The sequence below is a fragment of the Diabrotica virgifera genome, chromosome 6 (assembly GCF_917563875.1).
Source record: "Diabrotica virgifera virgifera chromosome 6, PGI_DIABVI_V3a".
Classification (NCBI taxonomy): Eukaryota; Metazoa; Arthropoda; class Insecta; order Coleoptera; family Chrysomelidae; genus Diabrotica; species Diabrotica virgifera.
Genome location: NC_065448.1, coordinates 42,672,683 through 42,697,324, shown reverse-complemented (window position 1 = coordinate 42,697,324; position 24,642 = coordinate 42,672,683). Strand labels below are relative to the sequence as shown.

The 24,642-nt window shown below is 33.1% G+C and overlaps 1 protein-coding gene across 1 annotated transcript in view; it reads right to left on the bottom strand.

Moving 5' to 3' along the window:
* The window catches only part of LOC114324522 (ecdysone-induced protein 74EF), an 843,335-nt gene that overhangs the window by 486,027 nt on the left and 332,666 nt on the right, over window positions 1-24,642 (bottom strand). The window lies entirely within an intron of this gene.

Sequence of the window (24,642 nt, the reverse complement as noted above, 5' to 3'; positions counted from 1 at the left end):
AAATCTTCATTAGAGTATTTCTTTTACCTAAACTAGCTTATATTACCTTGTGAACTAGAAATTCCTCATCCGGTGCTTCCATCAGAAATTTTTCAAATTGCTCCCGTGTAAAAATGCTCGCTTTCTTAGGCCTATAGCCAACATTTTTTCTCTTCAAATACGCGATCAAAGTTGAAAACTTGGAAATATCAATGCCATCATAAAGAAAAACGGTGGATTTAATCATTGAATATTGTGCCCAGAGGCTTCCAGGAGCTTTCAACTGCATATGTCTTTGAACGAAATATGCCAATAGAGTATTTTCTTCGATTCTTAAATTCTTGCCTTCGCACCATTTTTTAAAACTTTGGTAGGTATTTTGATAACGGATTTTGGATTTTTCGGGAATAATTGCGGAACACCCTTCTTCCCAAGCCCGTTCAATTTCTTCAAATTCAGTTTCGCTCATATTTTAATTTATAATAATCAAAATTGTACTTAAAATTATTGACAACTAAATAAAAACTCAATTCTCCATTGTTGTTATGCACCCTAGTTACTACCTAACAACCAAAGTATCTATCTTGATAAAATGAATGAAACTAGTCAATATGAAGAAAATGTTTAATTTTATAATTTATACTGGTATCAATCGTGCAAAAAACGTTATAAGCATGTCGAACGTTAAGGGTAACCGATCTCAGACAATAATTGGAGTCGTCGCTCCGCTCCTCCTCCAAACAATTGTCTTCGATCTGTATAAAACCCTTACCGTTCTCCATACTTAATACACTATAACTAACTGAAAAACGAAAAATAAGTTTTTAGTCCTTCCTGTAAAATTGCACCTAATTGACATTCAACCTATTGCATGTACCACGACGATAAGCTCTCTTTCCTTGTTCATCCTCCGCAAGACCTCCGCATTTGTCGTATGGCTCATATAGGATATTCTGAGCATTTTACGGTAGCACCATAGTTGTTTGAATGTTTGGATTCTTTTTTGTGTTGCTTCTGTCATTGTCCAGGCTTCAACACCATAGAGTAAGGTGGAGAAAACTTAGCTTAAGTCTTCTATTTCTCAATGAGATATCCAGCTGACGGTTGCATAGAACTTTTTGCATTTCGTAAAACACTGTACGTGCCTTTTCCCGACGTGTTCTTATCTCTAGTGAATGGTCACAAGATTCATCAACTCTCTATAATAGAAACTAATGTAATTATCAACTCCCTATAATAATAGACGGAGAGGCAGCGCTGAAAAATCACTTTGAATTTACTAAAGCTAGATTTTTCACGATTTTTCACAGTTGATTACTAAAGGCTTGATTACACGGGTAGAGTTTTGAGGAGAGTAGAGTAGCGAGGAGAATAGACTCTACTCGTTACTCTACCAAAAATGGCTTGATACCGTTCACACGAGGAGAGTACAAGTATAGTACTGATGCTAGTATAGTGAACCCGATTTTTTTTTATTTTTGTATTTTTAAACACTCTTGATTATAAGTGTACCTTAAATTCTTAATTTTTTGCTTGAGCGCGTTTACTCCAAAGCCCCCCTTTGCCCTTCTTTGGACGATTTCATCCTCCGCAGCTAGCCTCACACTTTTATTTCTGTAGTGTACACTACCTAAATTCCATAAACACTGGTATTCGCCATACAGATCTACAAGTTTTAAAGTTTCATCTTCGGTGAACTTCATTTTCACTATTTACACAAAACATAATTCCAGCCGGAATGACAGCGTCCCTATGTACTCTCCTACCTACTCTACTCTACCACTTCTACCAGAATTGAGCGCATTCCATGGGTAGAGTGCGCAGGCGAGTTGACATTTTGGCGGTGGTGGTGGTGTTAGAGTAGAGTTACTTTGCCACATGTTGCTAGTCTCTCTACTTTACCACCTACTATACACTCTACTTGCTACTCTACTGTGCTGAGCGTTTTTACGTGTAGAGTTACTCTACTCTATCAAGTACTTGCATAATTACTCTATCCGTGTAAACAAGTCTTTAGAGTGTGTAGAGAAACATACTGCGGTCGGTCAAGCGAAACGTAGAACAGGGGTTACTGAGAGGGTATAAAAGTTGCTTTCCTACGAAGGTAATTAAATCCATTTACTAAGGCTGAAAATTAGTACACACATTCTAAATTGAATATAAATAAAAGTTATTATAGTCGGTCAGCTGTATGACGGGACAGAGCCGGTCGGCCGGCCCCAATAGTCGATTGAGGAAATGAAGCATTTTGGCTTGCAAATTTTTCGTCCAGCATGGATTTACTTGAAATTTTCACAGAAGGTAGGGAATAGTCCAAGGATTATTTTCTATATGATGCCGCTATCATATGCCGCTAAAGCGTTGGGGTGGTTGCCACCCCATCTCGGGGGGTGGGAATTTTTTATTACATTTTAACAATGTAATTCGATGGAAAAAGTAATTCTAAGAAAAAAATGTTTTTTACATTTTCTTCGTAAAACTAATATTTTTCGAGTTATTCGCTCTTGAAAATAACAGTTTTTCGACGAAAAAATCGAGTTTTTTAGAGGGTTTTCTGAGAATACCTCGAAAAATATGCATTTAATCAAAAAAACTGTAGATATCAAAATTGTATCTTTTAGTAACACAAACCAAATTCTTTTCCAATAATATCTTTAAGACCAATACAAACTGAGATACGGCATGCTAAAAGTTAGCTTTTTTCGTCAAATGCATAATTTGAAACATTCAAAGCCAAATAATGGAAAAAATTTGCATTTTTCGAGGAAAACTTAAAAAATATTTTTTCAAGTATACAATTAGACCTTTCAAAAAAAAATAATAAAAAGTTTCTAGCATCAAAATTAAGCGACTTATGTATAATCAAAAAAAAATGTCGGTACCTGCTTTTCTCTACGAAAAAATAAGTGAAATCAACCCCCTAACTACCTTCCTAATTCAAAATTGGTCTTCACCTTTCTCTAGTTCCTTTTATATTTATATTATCAATACACTCAACTCGAGGAGTTTGACCTATTTAAAATGCCTAATTATGGAAAAATTGGAGTTTAAAGAAAAATTGATTTTTTTGCAATTTGGTATTTTTCACCTTTTACTTCAAAATATCTCCGAAAATACTGAAGATACGAAAAAAATTATAAACTACTAAATTGTAGTTTTTTTAATGACTAAAATTACCCTGTACATAGATTTTCATTACTAAGGAATCTTACGGAATTTAATTTACACAGTCTTATAGCTCTTTAAAAATCCTACAAAATCATTTTTGGAGTCGAAAAAAGTCGATTTTTTCGTCGAAAAACTGTTATTTTCAAACGCGAATAACTCGAAAAATATTAGTTTTACGAAGAAAATGTAAAAAACATTTTTTTCTTAGAATCACTTTTTCCTTCGAATTTCATGGTTAAAATGTAATAAAAAATTCCCACCCCCCGAGATGGGGTGGCAACCACCCCAAGCTTTTAGCGTATGATAGCGGCATGATATAGAAAATGATCCTTGGTCTATTCCCTATCTTCTGTGAACATTTCAAGTAAATCCATGTTGGACGAAAAAATTGCGAGTCAAAATGCTTCATTTCCTCACTCGATTATTGGGGCCGGCCGACCGGCTCTGTCCCGTCATACAGCTGACCGACTATAACAACTTTTATTAATTTTTATTTTATAATGTGTGTACTGATTTTCAGCCTTAGTAAATGGATTTAATTACCTTCGTAGGAAAGCAACTTTGATACCCACTCAGTAAGCCCTGCTCTATGTTTCGCTTGACCGACCGCAGTATGTTTCTCTACACAATCACAGTAATTAACTGTGAAACATCTAGCTTTAGTAAATTCAAAGAGATTTTTCAGCGCTGCCTCTTGGTCTATAAAAACTCATTAAGTTTGATCGTGTGTAATAAAGTACTATACTCCATGGCAATCCTCCACAAAATAAAAATATATTTAACAAAATAAGTTTAAACAAGTCAAACCATTTTCATCGTTTATTAAAAAAAATATACATTATCTTCAAACTCTGTCTCACAAAAGGCAAGACGGGACTAATTATACGACACTGTGTAAACAAGGGTAAAATTTCACGATTGGTAAGATAATAATTTTTTAGGCAAGGGAAATAGAAGCTGTGTTTGCCAATGGAACCATTTCTGAAATTAGTAAGTATCAAGAGTTTACTTTACTTTTATTAAAAATTATCCTTAAGAATATGAAATATCGATCTAAGACATTTGACACGATTAGACATGCCGACTCAATAATTTAAGGGAACATATGAAAGAAATATTTAATGTAATGAAGTGTGTAAAATCTGAAGTGTAGAAAAAAATTTAAATTACCTACACTTAAGTGAAGACTGTCATAAAAAAATGGCACAAAAAAGTATCAAGGGGATAAAATTTTTGCTTATGTCATGAATGTATTTTCTTTTTCTTTTTTCAAGTAGGTATTTTTTATAGACTAGACTGCAGGTTTTCCTATGTGCCCTTATGATATCATCGTTCCTGCATTTTTCTGGTGGTTACACTGATCGCTTTTCACTGGAGATTGTTTTTCTGTTCTGTCCTAAGTCACTATGTTTATAAGGTTATTCCACCCTAGTTCTTCCTTTTAGCTATTTATTGCTTTCTAACTCATAGTTGCGTATTAAGTCTCTATTTCTAGCTATATCCCTAATTTTTTTGATCACTTTCATTCCTGAAGGTTCATTCTCTCTTTGCTGTGATGGGTGGGCATTCTAATCGCTAGTTCTTATAATTTCTTGAAAGCCCTTTTGTGTTCTGCTTGAAAAAGATACTCTGCCGAAACAGATAGTGACAACAAATTTTAATAAAATTTGTGGAAGCGCCGAAAACAAAAGTTGTCAGTGTTTTATTGTTAGATAAAATGAACTTTTAGTTATGTAATGAGAGGATAGAGAATAGATATGACTTATTTCAGCTGATCATGCAGGTTAAAATACAGGGAAAGGGACAGGAAGGTCACATGGTTAGAATGGTCACTTTCAGACTACTGCAACTTCGTGAGTAAGAACTACTGTCTGTAGGGTTTTGCAAATTCAAAAGCCTGCAACCTATCATGTTCTGTTGAGAAATTCACACCGAGAATGCAGTAGGGCAATACATTTCTAATGGGGAATAAACGCACAGGGTTGTCAGTCTTCACCAGTCGTTGATTGCTCTCTCAAGAGCGTCGCGCAGGAACTGTGGCAACACTGAATGCGCATTCCTATCTTAACCGTACTGCAATCCCAGTGTGAATTTCACGTTAGACATATTCAATTGCATACAGTTCAGGTCTGGCAATGTCTTATCGAAAAATCGGGTTTGAGATGATGCTTAAGTATGGAATAAGATGAGGCTCCAGTACTTTCTAAATATATCTTTGGTCTGTCAAATTGCCTGTGATGAAAAATAGTGGAGATCTGCTATCAGAAGTAATACCACCTTAAAATAACATAACTCCCTAGGTGTGGTGAACGTGCCGCTCTCTGTCAAATTGTAGGTCACGTGTCACGTCCTTCATCTCGTCGTCTATTCACTTATCATCTTTATCCGACCATCGTGCATCCCCAAACAGTAGCGGAATTCGTCACCAAAGATCATCTGATTCCATTTTGGATACCATAGAATTCTTCTACATCAGAATGTTCAGCTGTGAGAACTAGCACATATACGGTGTGTACGTATATATTTTTATATATACGTACGTACAGGGTGTCCAGAAACTCTACCGACAAACGAAGACAGAAGATTCTTCAGATAATTTTAAGATAATATAGCTCAATTCACCTAGTCCGAAAATGCTTCCTAAGAGAGCTAGAGCTCTTTGAAAATGGCGTCTTGTAATTAGTTTTTCTTAAATACCTACAGAACGCTTCAATTTAGAAAAACGAAAACCGGTGCGTATATTTATCTTCCAGAGATAAATTGACTTCATCCATTGCGAATTTCTAGTACCGAGCATAGGAGACGGTTTTGGGTAGGGAAACAGTTATTGTATCACATAACTTTTTTGTCTTTAACTTTTAAGCATTTTTGACACTGGATTATTAAATTGTGAGGTATTCTAGTACTAAAAGGTACTTTTGCTTTAAGCCAGTAGAACGCACGGTTTTCTAGAAAAATCGATTTGAAAATGTTTCGTTTTTTGAATTTGAAAAAAAAAATTGAAATGTTTTTTCGAAAAGACGGTGTATTTTACCAACTTAAAGCAAGAGTAACTTTTAGTACTAGAATACATCATAACTTAATAATCTAGAGTCAAAAAAGCTTAAAAATTAAAGACAAAAATGTTATGCGATAAAATAACCGTTGATATACCCAAAACGTACGTATATGACATTAGTTAAACACAGTGTTTTTAAATCTTTTTTGCCTCTTAGTCTTTTTTTTGACAAGTCACCTTTTATCGAGATGTGGTTCTTTTTAAAAATATACCTAAAAATGTAAATTATAAATAAATTATCAGATTATTAACAGGTCTCTATAATCGTACTTAACCATATAAAACTATGTGGTGGATTCGACAAATATTTAAAATATGTCGACAAACACTGGCTTATCGAAAAAGTACTAAGAGGCAAAAAAGTTTTAAAAACATTGTGGCAACTAATGGTACCACAATAATAATTTAATTGGAACGTACACAAAAGTGGGGGGTTTAATGGAACAAAACCTCCATAAAATTTTTATGGGGTGCACAAATTTCAGTTTAATTTTTTTTAAGGTGTTGCTGCCATAAGAATGCCACATGTCTATTTTCAATAAAAAATCTGTAAGATTTTTCGATATATGAATAAAAATCGATTTTCATTTTGTAACTTCAAAGGGCTGTAACTTTTTTTGTGTGCACTATTGTATATAAGTAAGTGAGGTTAAATCAACCTATTTTTTACCCCAGAATCTGTAGTATAATTTATGACCAATCTTTTCGGGACACCCTGTATAATTTTTAACATATTCTTCATCATACATACATTGAATATTCTATTTTTCGTTAAATAACTTAAGGATAAGCTTAAACCTCCTTGCTTTATATTGCTAAAATCATCTCCTTTCTACACAATATTCAGTTAAATTCCATATTTCTTACCCTGTAATAATATAAATCCCATTTCGGACTAAAATAAATCAATTTTCCTCAGTTTCTCTTCTCTCTGCATGTGCCAGAAAGTGTAATGGAATATATCCCGGCAACCACCAGGATCGTAAACAATTTTTTCTGTGAAAATAGACGGAAAAACAAAACAGAAATGGCGTGTTTATCTTCACAGTCGTCGAAAAATAAAAGACCTTTAGCAATAAAGAAGATTTTGCTTTTCTCTAGATACCACATACTAAAAAAATATAGGTACGAGATATTTCACAATACATATCTCCACCATTCGTTATATTTAACAATATTCGGAGAAATGTCTGTTATTTTCGTTAATGTAATAGCTATTTGTATAACAAGGGAGGAAAGTGCTACTTTTCCTCCCGAGAATGAAGTTTACTGCCCGACGCGTAGCGGAGGGCAGTAATCATTCAAGGGAGGAAAAGGCACTTTACTCCCATGTTATACATATGGTTTTTCCACCTTCCTCAAATAACAAGTCATTTTTTCATTTTTACTTAATTTATTTATATAACTAACCAACAAAATTTATTAGAACTAAAACTAACAAGTACGTACAATATAACTGTCAACTGTCAAATATAAGTCAAATTAATAATGTAAACATTGTTAAATCAAAATAACAATTTACTGTTTTTTACCATTCTTCAAAATACAGAGTGTTTTATAAATAAACGTTAAAATGTATAGAAACTTACGTAATAGAAAATAGATATTGTACAGGGCGTCAATAAGTAACATTTTATGAATGAAATACCATGACGTCACTTTTACTTTTCCTCCCTAGGGAGGAAAAATATTTTCCTCCCTAGGGAGGAAAAGTACAACTTTGCTCCCTACAATCAGGTCCGGAAAAGTATACTTTCGGTAGAGGTAGGTGGAAATAGCTATTTGTATAACAAGGGAGGAAAGTGCTACTTTTCCTCCCGAGAATGAAGTTTACTGCCCGACGCGTAGCGGAGGGCAGTAATCATTCAAGGGAGGAAAAGGCACTTTACTCCCATGTTATACATATGGTTTTTCCACCTTCCTCAAATTAATAACAAGTCATTTTTCATTTCTACTTAATTTATTTATGTAACTAACCAACAAAATTTATTAAAACTAAAACTAGCAAGTAGGTACAATATAACTGTCAACTGTCAAATATAAGTAAAATTATTAATGTAAACATTGTTAAATCAAAATAACAATTTACTGTTTTTTACCATTTTGCAAAATACTGGGTGTTTTATAAATAAACGTTAAAATGTATAGATACTTACGTAATAGAAAATAGATATTGTACAGGGCGTCAATAAGTTATATTTCATAAATGACGTCACTTTTACTTTTCCTCCCTAGGGAGGAAAAATATTTTCCTCCCTAGGGAGGAAAAGTATAACTTTGCTCCCTACAATCAGGTCCGGAAAAGTATACTTTCGGTAGAGGTAGGTGGAAAAAGCTTTTTCCACCTACCTCTACCGAAAATATACTTTTCCGGACCTGATTGTAGGGAGCAAAGTTGTACTTTTCCTCCCTAGGGAGGAAAATATTTTTCCTCCCTAGGGAGGAAAAGTAAAAGTGACGTCATGGTATTTCATTCATGAAATATAACTTATTGACCTCCTGTACAATATCTATTTTCTATTACGTAAGTATCTATACATTTTAACGTTTATTTGAAAATACTCTGTATTTTGCAGAATGGTAAAAAACAGTAAATTGTTATTCTGATTTAACAATGTTTACATTAATAATTTGACTTATGTTTGACAGTTGACAGTTATATTGTACCTACTTGTTAGTTTTAGTTCTAATAAATTTTGTTGGTTAGTTACATAAATAAATTAAGTAAAAATGAGAAAATGACTTGTTATTTGAGGAAGGTGGAAAAACCATATGTATAACATGGGAGTAAATTGCCTTTTCCTCCCTTGAATGATTACTGCCCTCCGTTACGGGTCGGGCTGTAAACGTCATTCTCGGGAGGAAAAGTAGCACTTTCCTCCCTTGTTATACAAATAGCTATTAACTTCTCACTCAAAACATTTTTAAATAAGGTAAAGGGGAAATAAACGAAACATGTAAATGAATAATCTATTAAGTTGGCCACAAACGTTATCCTTGCATATAGGCATTCCCTTTTATTTTATATTCTTTTTTCTAAGCAATTTGAATCCATCTTAATGAAGCATGTTGTTTCCCCAACCTATTCGATTGGTATTTTCTATCTATTTTCCCGAGTAATACCGATCGTTTTTTATTATAATATGTGTTATGAGTATATTTAAGATATGAAAATTTGTATGGAGAAAGAGGATCAAAATAAAAAGGTAATGGTTCGAAAATTGCCATCCTATTGTTTATAACTTCGTCAAAAATGCCAGTCAACTTTGACGGATTGTATTTCAGGAACCACTCCCTATAATTCAACTTTTTTATTTTAAAAGGAGTATACCACCGCGTCCCCAATACCGTTTTCTTAATTTAATTTAATTTAATAGTTGCCGAGATATTATATTTGTTTATAAGCCAAAAAATAATTTATAATTTTAAAACATACCTGAGGCCGCTCAAATGGCCCAATTTCAATTCTGTAAAATACGTGAGATAGGTATGGTATAGTGTCTTTTTATACGAATATCGTGGTTATTCTGATGTAGCAAAATAATTCTGGTTATTATTGCGATCGTAAATTTTTAATTAAAAATTTAACTGTTGGTAAACTATTTATTAGATTGTCGCCGGCTTCCGGAAATATATTCTACTACAAAAAAAGCTTTGATATCATCAAGTTATTTAATTATTGATAAATAATTACTTCCCTAAAATTGTAGTTGAAAATTAATGATTTTGTTGGGAAAATCCGGATTTTCCGAGGAAAATGTTCGTCGAAGAAAGTCGGAAAAAGTATCTGTGCAGAATTAAATTACGGTGAATTTTTATTTGGGTGTTTTTGGTTTAAGGTTAAAACCTTCAAAGTTACAGAGCAATAATTGAAAAAGAGAAGATTTCGGAACGTTAATTATAAAAGTATACATTGATTATATTCTTTTTCTGTATCATCCATATTCCCATGTTTTTATTTCTGTATAGGTTTAGTTTTCGGATTCAATTAACGTCTCTTTGTAAAGACAATGAAGTCGACTTTAGTAAGTAGCAACACATTTACTCAACATACACACTACACATTACTAATTACGTGGCTTAAGGATCCAAACAAATGTCAGAAATAAAAAAAGGTTTAGTTTTTGTTAGGAAAAAAAGAAAGAAACTCCTATACTCATTGTATTTTTGGCAATTATTGTAACTATCGAAAAATTTCCGTCTCAAGGAAACATTTCTTTATCAATATTTAATATCAGATTCGTTTTTCCGGAAAATTGACAACGGAAACTCGGTCGATTAGATTTTTTCGACAGGAAAAACGTTAAGCTCGTCGATTTTAATATTTTATGAGTTCGGATCGTAATACCGGGAAGTTGTCGAAATGGGTAATATTTACAATGATTGATGTAAATATGTACTATGAGGGATAAGGTAGAGATAAAGCTAAATATAAAATAAGTAATAATACAACAAAATTGTGTCTCATTGTATAAACCATGTCACATATACATCAACAATTAACGCTGGTTTTTGTTGTAAGTTTTTTTTATTTAAAGAAATAAAGAAATAAATAATTAAAATAAAATAACGAAATGTTTTGTTGCAATGTTTTAATTTTGATGCAATAAACGAAGCTCCCAAGTAATTTAGTTGAATGTGTAAAGCATCCCCAAGAGTCCTTTGGGGATGCTTCAAAATGGTGCCCTACAAGTCGAAGTTGCCAATATTTTCAATATTTCAAAAAGTGTTATTTTTAGACTTTCGTCTAAATTTTAGAACACCGGAATTACGCCACTGGTACAATTGCTTCCACTCGAACTATTTGAAGACGTTTAAAAACATTTTTGGTTTGTTATCTAGACCTCCTGTGAGATGGTACACATTGACCTTATGATATCGACGTCAGAGAGATGACCAGAAATGAATGGGATTTTGTATTGTTCAAACGAGTCCAGACATTGCCGTCGCGTGCTTGTATGGACAAGACCAAGGGTACCAAGAAATCAAAGACCGTGTCAGATAGTTCATTCATTTAGAAGTGGTAGTGTAGTGTGTCCACGATTTAGGCTGGATATTTTTCTGTAGGTACAAGAACAAATCTCTACATTTGCCAGGACACTATGAATGGTCAGTATAACTAAAGATGGTAACTGTGAAGCAGAAGTTCGGAGACGTATTGGTATGGCAAAAAATGCGATGAGTCGCCTAACTAAAGTTTAGAAAGGCAGATCTATCTCTCAAAATATCAAGATGAGACGGTGAATGCCCTTGTATTCTCAATATTTCTATACGGAGCACAGACTTGGACTCTTCGCGCATGCGAGCGCCAAAAAATTGATGCCTTTGAGATGTGGTGCTGGAGAAGAATGCTGCGCATACCTTGGACAGCTCATAGGATAAACCTTTCCATTCTAAGTCAACTCAAGATTAAAAAAAGGCTGTCCACAATATGTCTGCAACGAATACTGCAATTCTTTGGTCACGTGGTTCGCAGAGGTGACGACAGTTTGGAGAGATTAATTGTTTCTGGAAACGTTCCGGGGAAAAGATCAAGAGGACGATCACCAACTAGATGGTCCGACGAAATAAAGAATTCAGATAGAAACTCATTCTGCGAAGCTCTTAGAGCAGCTGAATATAGAGACCAATGGAGAAACATTGTTAGGAATATTGGAAGAAATTACGATCCTTAGTAATGGGGAAACGACAAGAGAGAGAGATGAATGGTCAGATGTACAGACGGAACACTATTGAGCATATTACTGTTAATTTCCTTGCAGCCACAGGGGACCAGGTTCCTTCTCGACAATTATGCTTCACCACATAGATCTGCAGTTGTCGAAGAAAGTAGAGATTTGCACGGAATTCATCATTTGGCTTTACCTCCGCGCTCTCTAGCCTCCATCCCATTGAACATGTTTGAGACATGCTACAAAGAAGGTTTAAAGTTGCGCATCCCAGCAGCAAACCCTTCAGCAACTTAAGTCTTATCACTATTATGGGGAAAAATTGGTCAAGAATCTCTTGACTCTTGATACTTTAATAGATAGTATGCCACGTAGAAGTAAGCAATACTTGATGACAATGATGGACTTCCACTTCGTTTTTTTGGCTTGCATACAAGTGCATCTGCCAGCACATTTAAGACAATGATGGATATACGAGTTGTACGGACACAATGACTATTAAAGGCGTGGATCCCGCGTATAAAAAAAGTTGATTAATAGCAAGCTGAAAATTTGTTAATAGCTTAACGGTGTCTAGTCGGACAAATTTTGATGTACGGGAACACTGGAACAGGGGAAGTTTTAATTGTGAAACGTGTCATCCTGACAAGTTTATGATTTTGAAAACTAGCAGGTTGTTTTTAAGTTTATTCAATAGAAAACTTTATATAATGTATGAAAAAATGTTTGTTCGGCAAATATGTTGGGCATTTTAACAAGTCCGACACGTAGAACATGTCAAATGATAGGAATTATATTGGTGGTAAATAGCAGTCTGATTTTTGCATTTCATTGAGAGTTGAATGAAAGGGTAACAAATCAATTGGAAGTTCTGTCCGACAAAATACAAGGGACGATTTCGTAATCTGACGTTCGAAACCTATAACCTGTTCCACAATTAAAACTTCCCCTGTTCCAGTGTTACCATACATCAAAGTTTGTCCGAGTAGACACCATTAAGCTAATAACAAATTTTGAGCTTGCTATTAATAACCTTTGTATATTCAATTATATTATAACTGTTTCTAGCATTAAAAATAAGTGAGTTAAGCTCAAAATAAAGTTGGTACTCTTTTTTTTTTGGTAAAAAATCATGAGAAGCTCCCCAAATGAAGTTAATCGCTACCGCTTTACAAAAAATTTACTTAATTATCTATTTTTTATGTATGATCTGTCAGTCTCACCGGTTTAAAGTGCTTATTTTTGAAAGGGTTATAGTTGAAAAAGCTTGAACGGGTCACTAATCACGAGTGTATGCAAATTTTGAATAGCCATATCTTAACCAATTTTTGTCTTACGGAAAAACAAAATGAAACTAGCATATTTATAATAAAACCTACACTTTTAGATATTTTAAAAAGTTAATAAGCTTTTCCCGAAAAGTGCTTTATTTTTCGGTGATTTCGCGTTGAATTATTCGATTTGGAATTGGACGAATAAGAACGTATTTTTCATGAGCTACAACTTTGCTTTTATACCCTATTCCACGAACATACGCCTGTTTTGGATTAATGTTGTTCTGAAGCTATTTTCTTGTGGCATTTTTATAATCAAGTATATTCAAATGGGAAATAAGCCACAATTTTACCTAAAAATGATTTTATTAACGTTTCGACGCCCAAGTCGGGTGTCGTTGTCAAAATACAAAATAATATTAAATAAACAAAAATGTTGTTGCTTAGTAAAAAATTCTTCTAATAATTTATTTAATCTGACTCATTTATATCGGCAATTCAGACACGTATAAAGTAGACGACTTTAAAAATGATATTGCCAATATTGATGAGTTGCGTTCCTGGGACGACTTTACTAAAAGATAGTTCATTCGATTACATGAAATCAATCCCAACTCAAGAATAGCCGCCACAAAAAATCATAGCATGTGATCTGTCTTTAAAAAGACAACCAAATGCAACGGTGGTACTGAAATTCTCGCGTTAGAGATTCCATAGTAAATCACGAGGGAAAACCAGGAAAAACCTCGTGATACTATCCCGACATCGCAAGTATTTGGGTTTACATTTAGTTTACTCTCAAAACTAATTCCAAATTCTGACTTGATATTTTAAATTTTAAATAATACTAAAATACTAAATATGTTACTAACTCGATATGTTACTGATTTACTAATTATGGTATTTTCTTTCTATTGACTTCCTCCTTTAGTATGGGTAACCACATCCTACTGCATTCTACCGAGGAATTTGCGACACAATTGGTTTCATTTAGCATAATTAGAGCCGCTTCTTTGATTTTTCTCTTTTTACTATCTGCTTCTTTTAGGACTATACTTGAATCTCTCCACTGAACTCTATGTTCATTGTCCCATGCGTGTTGACATATTTGAGATCTATCAAATTCTCTATTTTTTATATAAGACTGATGTTCATTTACTCTAACGTCTAATGGTCTTGACGTTTCACCTATATAAAATTGTTCGCATTCACAAGGTATTTTATAAATACAATTCTTTGTTCTTTCTTGTTCACTGTTTTGGATTACTTCGACAACGAATATTTTACTGTGCAAAATAAGAAGAACGAAAGTAAATTGCAAATTACATTGTTGTTTATTGGAATAATTATTAGCGCCATTTACTTTCGTACTTCTTATGTTGCACAGTAAAATATTCGTTGTCGAAGTAATCCAAAACAGGCGTATGTTCGTGGAATGGCCCATACTCAATTTATAGACTTTACTGATAGACCAATTTTCTAATTTTTTTATAATCTACACTTTTGCTAAGAATATTTCTTTCGATAAAATATTTACTTTTTGAGTTATTTGCGAAAAACGGTCTGAGAACGTAGTTTTTTTTGTCGAAAAATCAACATTTTCAATCGTGAATAACTCGTATTGACTTACGTAAAAAACTTTATAGGACGAAAGTTGCTTATAATCTATCAATTTATCCATTTCCGGGCTTATTTTCACCACGCGTTTTTCAGCCCCCCTTCCCTGCCCCGCAGAGAAGGGGTGACTGTCACCCCCCAAGTAAAAGCAACCAACGGCACAAATTCAACTTTGAAGTGGAGGGTTAATAAAACCTTAATCCAAATTTTCATGCAATTCGGAGTTGCCCCTGAAAATTACACTCCAAAACGGTCATTTCTTGGGATATTTAGGGTATTTTTAATATCGGTGTTTCAGTTGAGCGTCTTTGTAAATTCGACATCCAAATAGGACACTGATGGTCTAAGTATGAGTGTTTCTCCGTTGATCATTGTTTTCCTCGAGATTGTGGGAGCAATTGGGATATCTGAATAGAATATTTTCAGTTTTTGTTGGATTTAAGGTTACTCTCAATTTGTGGCATCATCTGACGATGGCGACGAGGCACACTTGGGCCTCATCAAACACATAACCTCTTTTGGTGGTTACTCCCTTACGTGGCTAGGGTGGTCCTGTCGAGAATAGGGCAGTCGCTGTTGTAGACTGTATAAAATATAAGAGCTAGTATTGAGTCAAAGGATGTGGAAAGTTTGTCAACGACTTTGACGCGGACAGTTCGAGCAGTGAAGTATGAGCGAATTATTATCAGGAAGAAAAATTGGCACCAAGGCTTTCTCCGATATGTAAGATTAATGGAGCTATAGAGCTATAGAGCTATAGAGATATAATGAGGAGAAGCGATATTAGGATTCTGCGTAACATCCAAAACGTAAAATGGTCTCGAGTCAGAAAAAGAGCATGGAGAAAATACGTTGATAGAATGGGTTATAATAGACTTGCAATATTGCAATGAGAAACCACACCAGCAGACCACCCAGAAGATGCCCAAACGATTGTATGACAGTTGAACATCGGAATCCTAATTTAGGCTACAACATCGAAAAAAAACAAGATATTGTCTTAAGAGATGGAGAAGGGGTTAGTAGCTTCTACAGCAACAATAATAGCAGACATTATCTGCGTTAATATTAGTACGTCAATTAGTCCAGAGAAATAAGATTTGTCTCGTGACACATCCCCCTCGAGGCCGAAACCAAATTTTTTTAGTAGTATGGACATCTATATGTATTAATAACCTATATGTTTCCTGCAGCCGATTTTGATGATATACATAATTATTAACAAATGAAGATCAAAAAACGGTAAATTTTCGCTTTTTTCGTCTATTACTAAAAAGTGAAGCATTCTAAACAAATTTGAGAATAAGAATATCACAAATCATATAAAAAACTTCAATATGGCGTTCGCTGAATATGTCTATCCTTATTTGTTGCTTAGAAAATTGCAAAGTAAGTCATAAATTTTGAGATTTTATAAATGTTCATAACTTATGTAAAAATTAATTTAGAACCTTCTTATTAAACGGAATGCTGAGATTTCTTGTGGTTAAATTATATTTTAAATTTTAAAGCAATTGGTCAAATAGTTTAAAAGTTATTTAATTTTTTTATCCCAAATTCATTTTTTTTTAAGTCAGAAAATTATGAGGTTACAGTAATACTTCGGACAGTTTATGAAAGAAGAACATTTATACTATTAACTTAATTAAAAAAAATGACAAAAATAAATTTTAAACAGCATAAAATTATTTTGAAAAAACATGTCGATTTTTTGCTTACTTATAAACAATTAGAATAACTTTTTAACCGTCACCCGTAGAAAAATTATTTTTTCATATTTAGAAAGACTGAATTTTTATACACATTTAGAAAGAAAAACAATTGTCCTAGGACAATTAGCGACGAAGTTAGCCCCCCTTTTTTTAATTCACATGTTCTTGCAAAATAATTTTGCAATATTTAGAATTATTTGTTGTCATTTTTGTAATTAAATTAATAGTGTAAATCTTCTTATTTCATAAACTATCCAAAGTATTACTGTAACTTCATCATTTTCTGACTTATAGTGTTACAAAAAAAAAATTAATTTGGGATAAACAAATTAAATAACTTTTAAACTATTTGACCAATTGTTTTGTTTAGGGTATCATTTAAGCACCAGAAGTCTCAGCATTCCGTGTAATAAGAATGTTCTAAGTTAATTTTTACATAAGTTATGAATATTTATAAAAACTCAAAATTTGTGATTTATTTTGCAATTTTCTAAGCAACCAATAAGGACAGACATATTGAGCGAAAGCCATATTGACATTTTTTACACAATTTATGAGTTTGTTACTCTCAAATTTGTTTAAGATGCTTAACTTTTTGGTAATAGACGAAAAAAGCGAAAATTTACCGTTTTTTGATCTTCATTTGTTTATAACTATGTGTATATATATATCATCAAAATCGGCTGCAGAAAACATATAGGTTATTATTATAGATGTCCATACTACTCAAAAAATTTGGTTTCGGCTGGAGGGGGTTGTATCACCAACAGGATATTTTTTTCCTTATTTCTCTGAACTAAATAATTTAAAAGTTATAATTTATCATAAATATTATGCTGTGGCTTTTATCACTTTCCCGTCTGTACTTTGTCTGTCTAACCATGTTGAAATAATATTCTTAAACCTCTACAATGAATTTGAATCCTAAAATACATACTTATGTCAAGTTAGTAGGTACGTTCGAAATTCCCCAGAAACCTTACCCTTGTCACTGTAGAAATTCACGGTTAATTGGTTTGATGAGGTAAGCGTTATAAAATGTTCTCTAAATTATTCACAAAAGTCAAAACAAGAGCTGTCTTTTATTACGAAAAATAAAGGTTTATGAGAGAATTTGATGTATTGTATAAATTAAGCTGATTTCAGCTGAGAAAAGACTGCTTCATTTTCGTGTTAATGAAAGACTTTTATTTAACAGGGCTTCAACGATTGTACAAAAAATATTGGAGAAAAGTATCAAAAAGGAGGAAAAATAAAATAAGATAAGAGACAAATAAAAGAAATTGTAAACAACTTCTATATTCAACCTTTCTGGCCTTTAATTGATTGTAAATAGGTGAATAAAGCTTTCGACCTAGTGAACTGGAGTAAAATGTGGCAGGTTTTGTCTGAAATGGGAGTCTCGAATCATCTGGTACTGCTGCTAAAAGCTTATACAATAACAACTATGTCATAGTTAGAGTAAATGGGTAACTAACCGAAAGTATCAGTTCACTGAAGGCGTGAGGCAAGGCTGCATACTAAGTCTAATTCTTTTCAAAATAGTGAATGAATATCTATTTTTGAAGTTATACTTCTTTACCGGCGATATGAGGGTGAATTTTTATATGTTAAAACCTATGATCCCGGCTCATGCGCATTATAACTTTGTTCTGATTGGATTTTCAAATGACATGTCAAAAATTATTCAATATGGCGGCTGTGGCACAGCTGTAGTTAGATTATTTATGGTTGTTGCGTTTTAAAATTTGTGTGAAAAGAAACAACAAACAAAAGTTAGTTAATAGTTATACTGCCTTTTTAAATAGTTTTCATATACCTATATTTTTGGACTTTTGGACTATTTTGGACAAGGAAAACTCATTCTAATTTGGTAAGTAGTTTTTATTATAATCATATTGTAATTATACATTTGGATTAGGTTGAAATACAGTAGAGCGTCGATTATCCGAACTAATTGGGGGACATAGGTGTTCGGAAAACCGATTTGTTCGGATAATCGAACTACAATATATTGATACATATTTATAGTCATACATATTTATCCACAAGTGAATAAAAGCCATATTTATATACCTACATATTTATTTATATCTTGATAATGATAACTAGCCACTAAACAAAAAAGTGCAATCTTTGCAACAACATAATTATTTTTGGATACAATATTGAAGAAAATTGAAGATATTTTAAGCGTCAATTACTAACGCTTGCTCGGTATTCGAGTGCGGGACGCGGGAGTTGATAGTTCGAATAAGCGGTCGTTCGGTTGATCGACGTTCGGATAATCGACGCTCTACTGTACATTTATTTTCTCAAGAATGGGGATTTTAGAGAGAAATCCGAAATTAGGTCCGATTTTTATTTTTAAATTATGATTTTTTGGCGTAGATTTATTTATATAGCAGGTATGTAAAGCTTTTATTTACATACTTAATTTGATTACCAACAAAAGTTCTACCAATCTTCATCTAATATATTGTTTTCTTACTGTTTTGTTATATTTTAATATTTTCTCCCACAAAATTTAAACTACATAATTTAATTATATTCAAAACAACTGTCAAACAGTAAAACGTTCAGTTACCCTATTTTTCCACATGACAAATAATGTGGAATTGGACGAGTGAGTCTAGGCTTCGATTACGAATCAAAGCGCCACGAAATTCACGGGTTCGATTCCCGATGCAAGTTTTTATTTTTTTATTTTTTTATGCATTTTATGATTGTAAGTATATTTGTTATATAATTTTTTTTTTCAGAAAATGCGTATTTAAAATTTTTGTCAACAATTATTATCGTTCAGAAATCATTTTTTCTTTGTGGCATCTTTCAATGTGTTTGTGTGCGTTTTATTCTTTTATTTTTTTTTAATTTTTGGTATTGTCTTAAAAATCACATAATATGTAGTAGAAGTATAACTTCTTACGTACGTACAAAGTACACACACATTCTTTTTTTTAGTTTTCACTTATGCATAGGAATTCTGTACCCTTATTAGAGGATTATAGATTTATTTGAGATGTTCTGCTGGCGACTAATGCTGAGAATACCATGGGTGGCCCGAAGAACAAATAAATCTATACTAAACTAGCTAAACATAAAGAAAAGACTAAGAACACAAATATCAGAACAAGTAATAGGCTATTTTAGACATGTGTTCAAAGAAATGGTCTTGAAAAACTGACCATCCAGGGAAAATTAGAAGGCAAAAGAAGTCGAGGTATATTGAGGTATATTGTTGTTACTATTGATGCTCCATTGTCAGAATGTGCTAGAACGGCAGAAGATAGAGAGAAATGAAGGAACATTGGAAAAATCAGCTATAGTGTCATGATATCACGATACCTGCACCACGTTAACGAATAAAAAAAAGTAGAAAAAGAATGCGAATTATAAACAAACGTCAGTGAAATTAAAAAAAAGCGAACAAATATACGGCCAAAATATATATTTTTTTTCATTTCTTGTTCTTTTTGTGTAGACATGGCTCTGTCTGTTTTTCAATGCGCTTCCAGTAATACAGTTGAGTTCACGAGTCTTTACCCGTGCGTCATCATTTAAAGCATATACGATACGAAATAAGTCGGAAATTTACTAAAAGCAACAGCAAATGACAGCAAGTGGGTATTATTCCGATCACGGGTTATAGTATAAAAGTTGACGTTATCAAATAGATATAATGTCAAATTTAAGTTTTGCTTTAAAATTTTGGTGCATAATTATAGCTACATTTGAAGTATAATAAGTATAAGCTTAATAAATTCTTTTATTATCATTGATTAATAAATAAATAAACAATTTATAAAAAAATTCAATAACATATTTTCTTTTTGTTATTTTATTCACTTTAGCGGAACATTAAACACAAGCATCCCTTAACTGTGTCAACAATGAGGTTAGCTTTGTACATTTTCAAAATTTATCGTAAAATAACATAAACTTATCATGAAATTTCTAACTCCAATATAAAATTAGTTGTGAAAACAACTGTTTGTATACTATAAAAAAACTTCAAAATGCAAAATTTCGACAAAATTACAGCAAAAAATTCTTCTTCTTCTTCTAGTTTCATGGCCTCCACCTCTTAGGTACTTGGCCAGTCCTCGCAGCAAAAAATTCAACAAAATGACAGCCACAAAAGTAAACAAACCAAAACGTCAGAAATTGTACTTAAAATAAATGAAAACATCTAAATCGTCTTTCTTTGTACCTATCTCTTTTTAGTGCGCTGAGTCTAGATCGTTCATAAAAATAACATGTGTTTTTACTTAATAACAAGCGGTAGCTGGTTTGTCATTAGTTTCATGCGTGGAAGAGAATGATGCTAGATAAAAAGTATGTGTTTTATCTCGCCAGGTATTAATGACCCACGGGTAAAGACTCGTGGACTCAACTGTACGTTCCGGGGTAAGTTGTTGTTGCATCGTTTTCGTGCGAACCTATAGTGCCTATTGGCGAACCGTCTCCTGCCGTCTTTACTATTCTTTTTGCTGTCATTCGACTTATATGATGGTTCCACTCAGTATAATACTGGATAGCTACGACATGAGACTGCCAAAATACCTGTACAAACAAGTAGCCACTTTTCAAATTGAAAACAGTAAGCTAAGAGACAGACGAAACACTCTGCAGCACTACTCTGTGGAGCCACAGAGTAGTGGTACGTCTGTTTCTTCGCTAATACCCAAAAACTACCCATATAGACGGAGAGGCAGCGCCGAAAAATCTCTCTGAATTTAATAAACACTTAATAAACGCTAATTTATTACTTTTTCCCATCCAAAAAGTGCACAACATCCCTAAAAATGTTTTCACTTCAAACATTTATTGTCGTCGAACTGATGACGGTCGCTAATTTAATAATTTCTTCCCATCCAAAAAGTGCACAACATCCCTAAAAATGTTTTCACTTCAAACATTTATTGTCGTCGAACTGATGACGGTCGCTAATTTAATAATGTTTCCCCATCCAAAAAGTGCACAACGTCCCTAAAGAAGTTTTCACTTCAAAAATTTATTTCGCCGAAGCGATGACGGTCGCTAATTCAATACTTTTTCCCCATCTAAAAAGTGCACAACGTCCCTAAAGAAATTTTCACTTCAAAAATTTATTTCGTCGAGGCGATGACGGTCGCCAATTTAATACTTTTTCCCATACAAATAGTGCACAACGTCCCTAAAGAAGTTTTCATGTCAATACATATACGTACAAAATTTATTTCGCCAAAGAGATGACGGTCGTGAAATAAATACTTTTTCCCCATCTAGAAATAGGTTTTACATTTATTTTAAATTTATATACTTCTATACAGTTTATGTATAGATACACATAATATAGATACGTACAAAATTTATTTCGCCGAAGAGATGACGGTCGCGATGACGGTCGCGAAATAAATCCTTTTTCCCCATCCTAAAATAGGTTTTACACTTGTTTTAAATTTGAATACTTCTATACAATTTATATATACATTATACATACAAATAATATATAGCATAAGTAGTGTGACCAACTTTAATTCAGTCGAATTCGGGACAAGGCTGAAAAAATACCTGAAATCCGGGACTTTTCAATGAAAATCGGGCCATTTTTTAATAAAGTACTCTAATATCATCATTTTATTGAATATTTAACATTTTTATGTTGACAATGATATTTTTGATGGGATCAAGCCACAATTAACTGGTTGTAATGATAATTACATTTTTGTCAGTTTTTGACGTTTCGACTTTCAATTTGGAAATTGTTCTACTAGAAAGGAAAATTTGAAAATCCACTTCTTATTTTGAATTTCAATGTAAATGTAGGTTAATATAAAAAAATAAAAATTATCATTACAAACAATTGTGGCTTAATCCCATGAAAAATATATGTAATTATTTTTTCGTCCCACCAATTCAATTTGATGTGAATTCTTCTTAATTTTAACAAAACGTTGAAAATTCGGATGGCCCGGAAGCCTTGTCCGGGACGCCGGGACACAACTTCGTAATTCGGGCCATGTCCCGGATTTTTCGGACTAGTTGGTCACACTAAGCATAAGCGATGACGGTCGCAATGACGGTCGCGAATTCAATGCTTTTTCCCCTATCCAAAAATCGCACAACGTCTCTAAAGAAGTTTTCACTTCAAAATTTTTTTTGGACACCCTGTATAAACAATCATGTTAATGTTTATATTACTGAATGGGGAATTGAATAACCTTTCAAATGAGCTAGCACACGACCCCTACTCTCATTAAAAAATAGTCGATTACGTCATCACGCCCAGATGCATGACGTCACTAGTACAATATATATGTCAAAAAATCATAATTTAAAAATTGTATAAGTTTTGTATTTTACATTTTTTTTTTCTAATTCTGTAAATAAAGCAGTTTACAAGGGGATCAAAATATAGTGAATAACCCTGTACATTCATTGGGGCCGACCGACCGGCTTTGTCCCGTCATACAGCTGACCGACTATAATAACTTTTATTTATATTCAATTTAGAATGTGTGTACTGATTTTCAGCCTTAGTAAATGGATTTAATTACCTCCGCAGGTTAGCAACTTTGACAAGCTGTCAGTACCTCCTGTTCTACGTTTCGCTTGACCGACCGCAGTATTTTTCTCTGCACAATCACAGTAATCAACTGTGAAATAACTAGCTTTAGTAAATTCAGAGAAATTTTTTAACGCTGCCTCTTGGACTAATACTCAAGACTGCGTTTTGCCATCGGGTCTTTCCAATATATATTTCGAAGAAATCTTTAGGGATTCTTTAAATGAGATACAGGAAGAAGTAAGAATAGACAGAGAAATAATTAAGAATATTAGATGCGTTAGGGATACAAACACTCACTCAGAAACTTTAAGCCAAGCCGCACACCAAAGAAACATGAAACGAAAAACATGAAACATGAAACGAAAAACATGTTTCATGAAAAGAAAACACTGCTAAACAAATCTCAAAGTCCGCCTACCAATGAAACGAGTGTGATTCATGCTCATGACACATTTTTATTTTCGGAGAGTTTCATAAATGGCCGGATATATATTTGTTTAGCAGTGGTTTATTTGCATGAAACGTAATTTACGTTTCATGTTTCTTTGATGTGCGGCCTGCCTAAAAGACATTCAAAAATTAAGAAACGTTGTTAGTGAAGCCAGTTGCCGAAGAGTTCTCAAAATTAACATTTGATCATTTTTTATTCTTATCACCTTCACAGCAGTGTTTCCTGAAAGCTAAATCAATTTTATTGAAACTTTAAACAGGATCCGTAGAAATTCGGAAATCCTTAAAACCACGAGAGGACAAAATCCGCTCGCCTAACACCAAAATAACTGTTTACTAATTTAAAGCGAACCAGGAAAGTTTCCAAAAATATTCTCCTTACAGGCCCTTACTCAATTATAATTAACGAAGCAAAAAAATACAACATGTAAAGGGTTTTTCCGGAAGCCGTTTGATGTTATTAATACATAAATGGATTGCCAACATCTTTGCCAAAAAAAAATTATTCCATCAAAAAAATCCTGAAGGATACAGATTCTTTTATAAATCTGTCAATTCTTCATTTTCGAGTGAAGTATGTCTGTGATTAATAAATTATTGATTTTCATATTGACTAAGTTATCTTGAGGCATTTATTTTCTTGTTCTCCCCTTCTTAATTTTACGTAAATTGTCTGTATATTATTTATGTCATTGAGAAGCGGTCTATGCTCCTATGTCCTAATGGTGATCTACCTCAAGCAATTTTCACTCCATTTGTCCTTGTTCTATACTTTTACTGAAATCATTCTACTATTTTTTTTACCCAGATGTCTTCTACCTTAGATCTGTATTTTATGCAGGGGCGACTCGTCGGGGTAGGCAAGGTAGGCGCCGCCTACCCTCTTCAAATGCAGTACAATAATATAAATTATTAATATAAATTACTTATTTCAAAATTGTAATTTATAAATTTTGACACAATACCTACAATATAAAATCAAAAATTATCCAAATTCTTTTTATTAAAAATATCCAAAATTTTTTTCGAAGTTATAATTATTGTACGCTCCTTGTAGTATCAATAGTAGTGCATAAGATTCTATATTCTTCCTTGGTCAAGCACTTGGAAACGTAGCCTGAAATAGAACGACGCCAACACCGAATTGACGTGCGATCTCTCT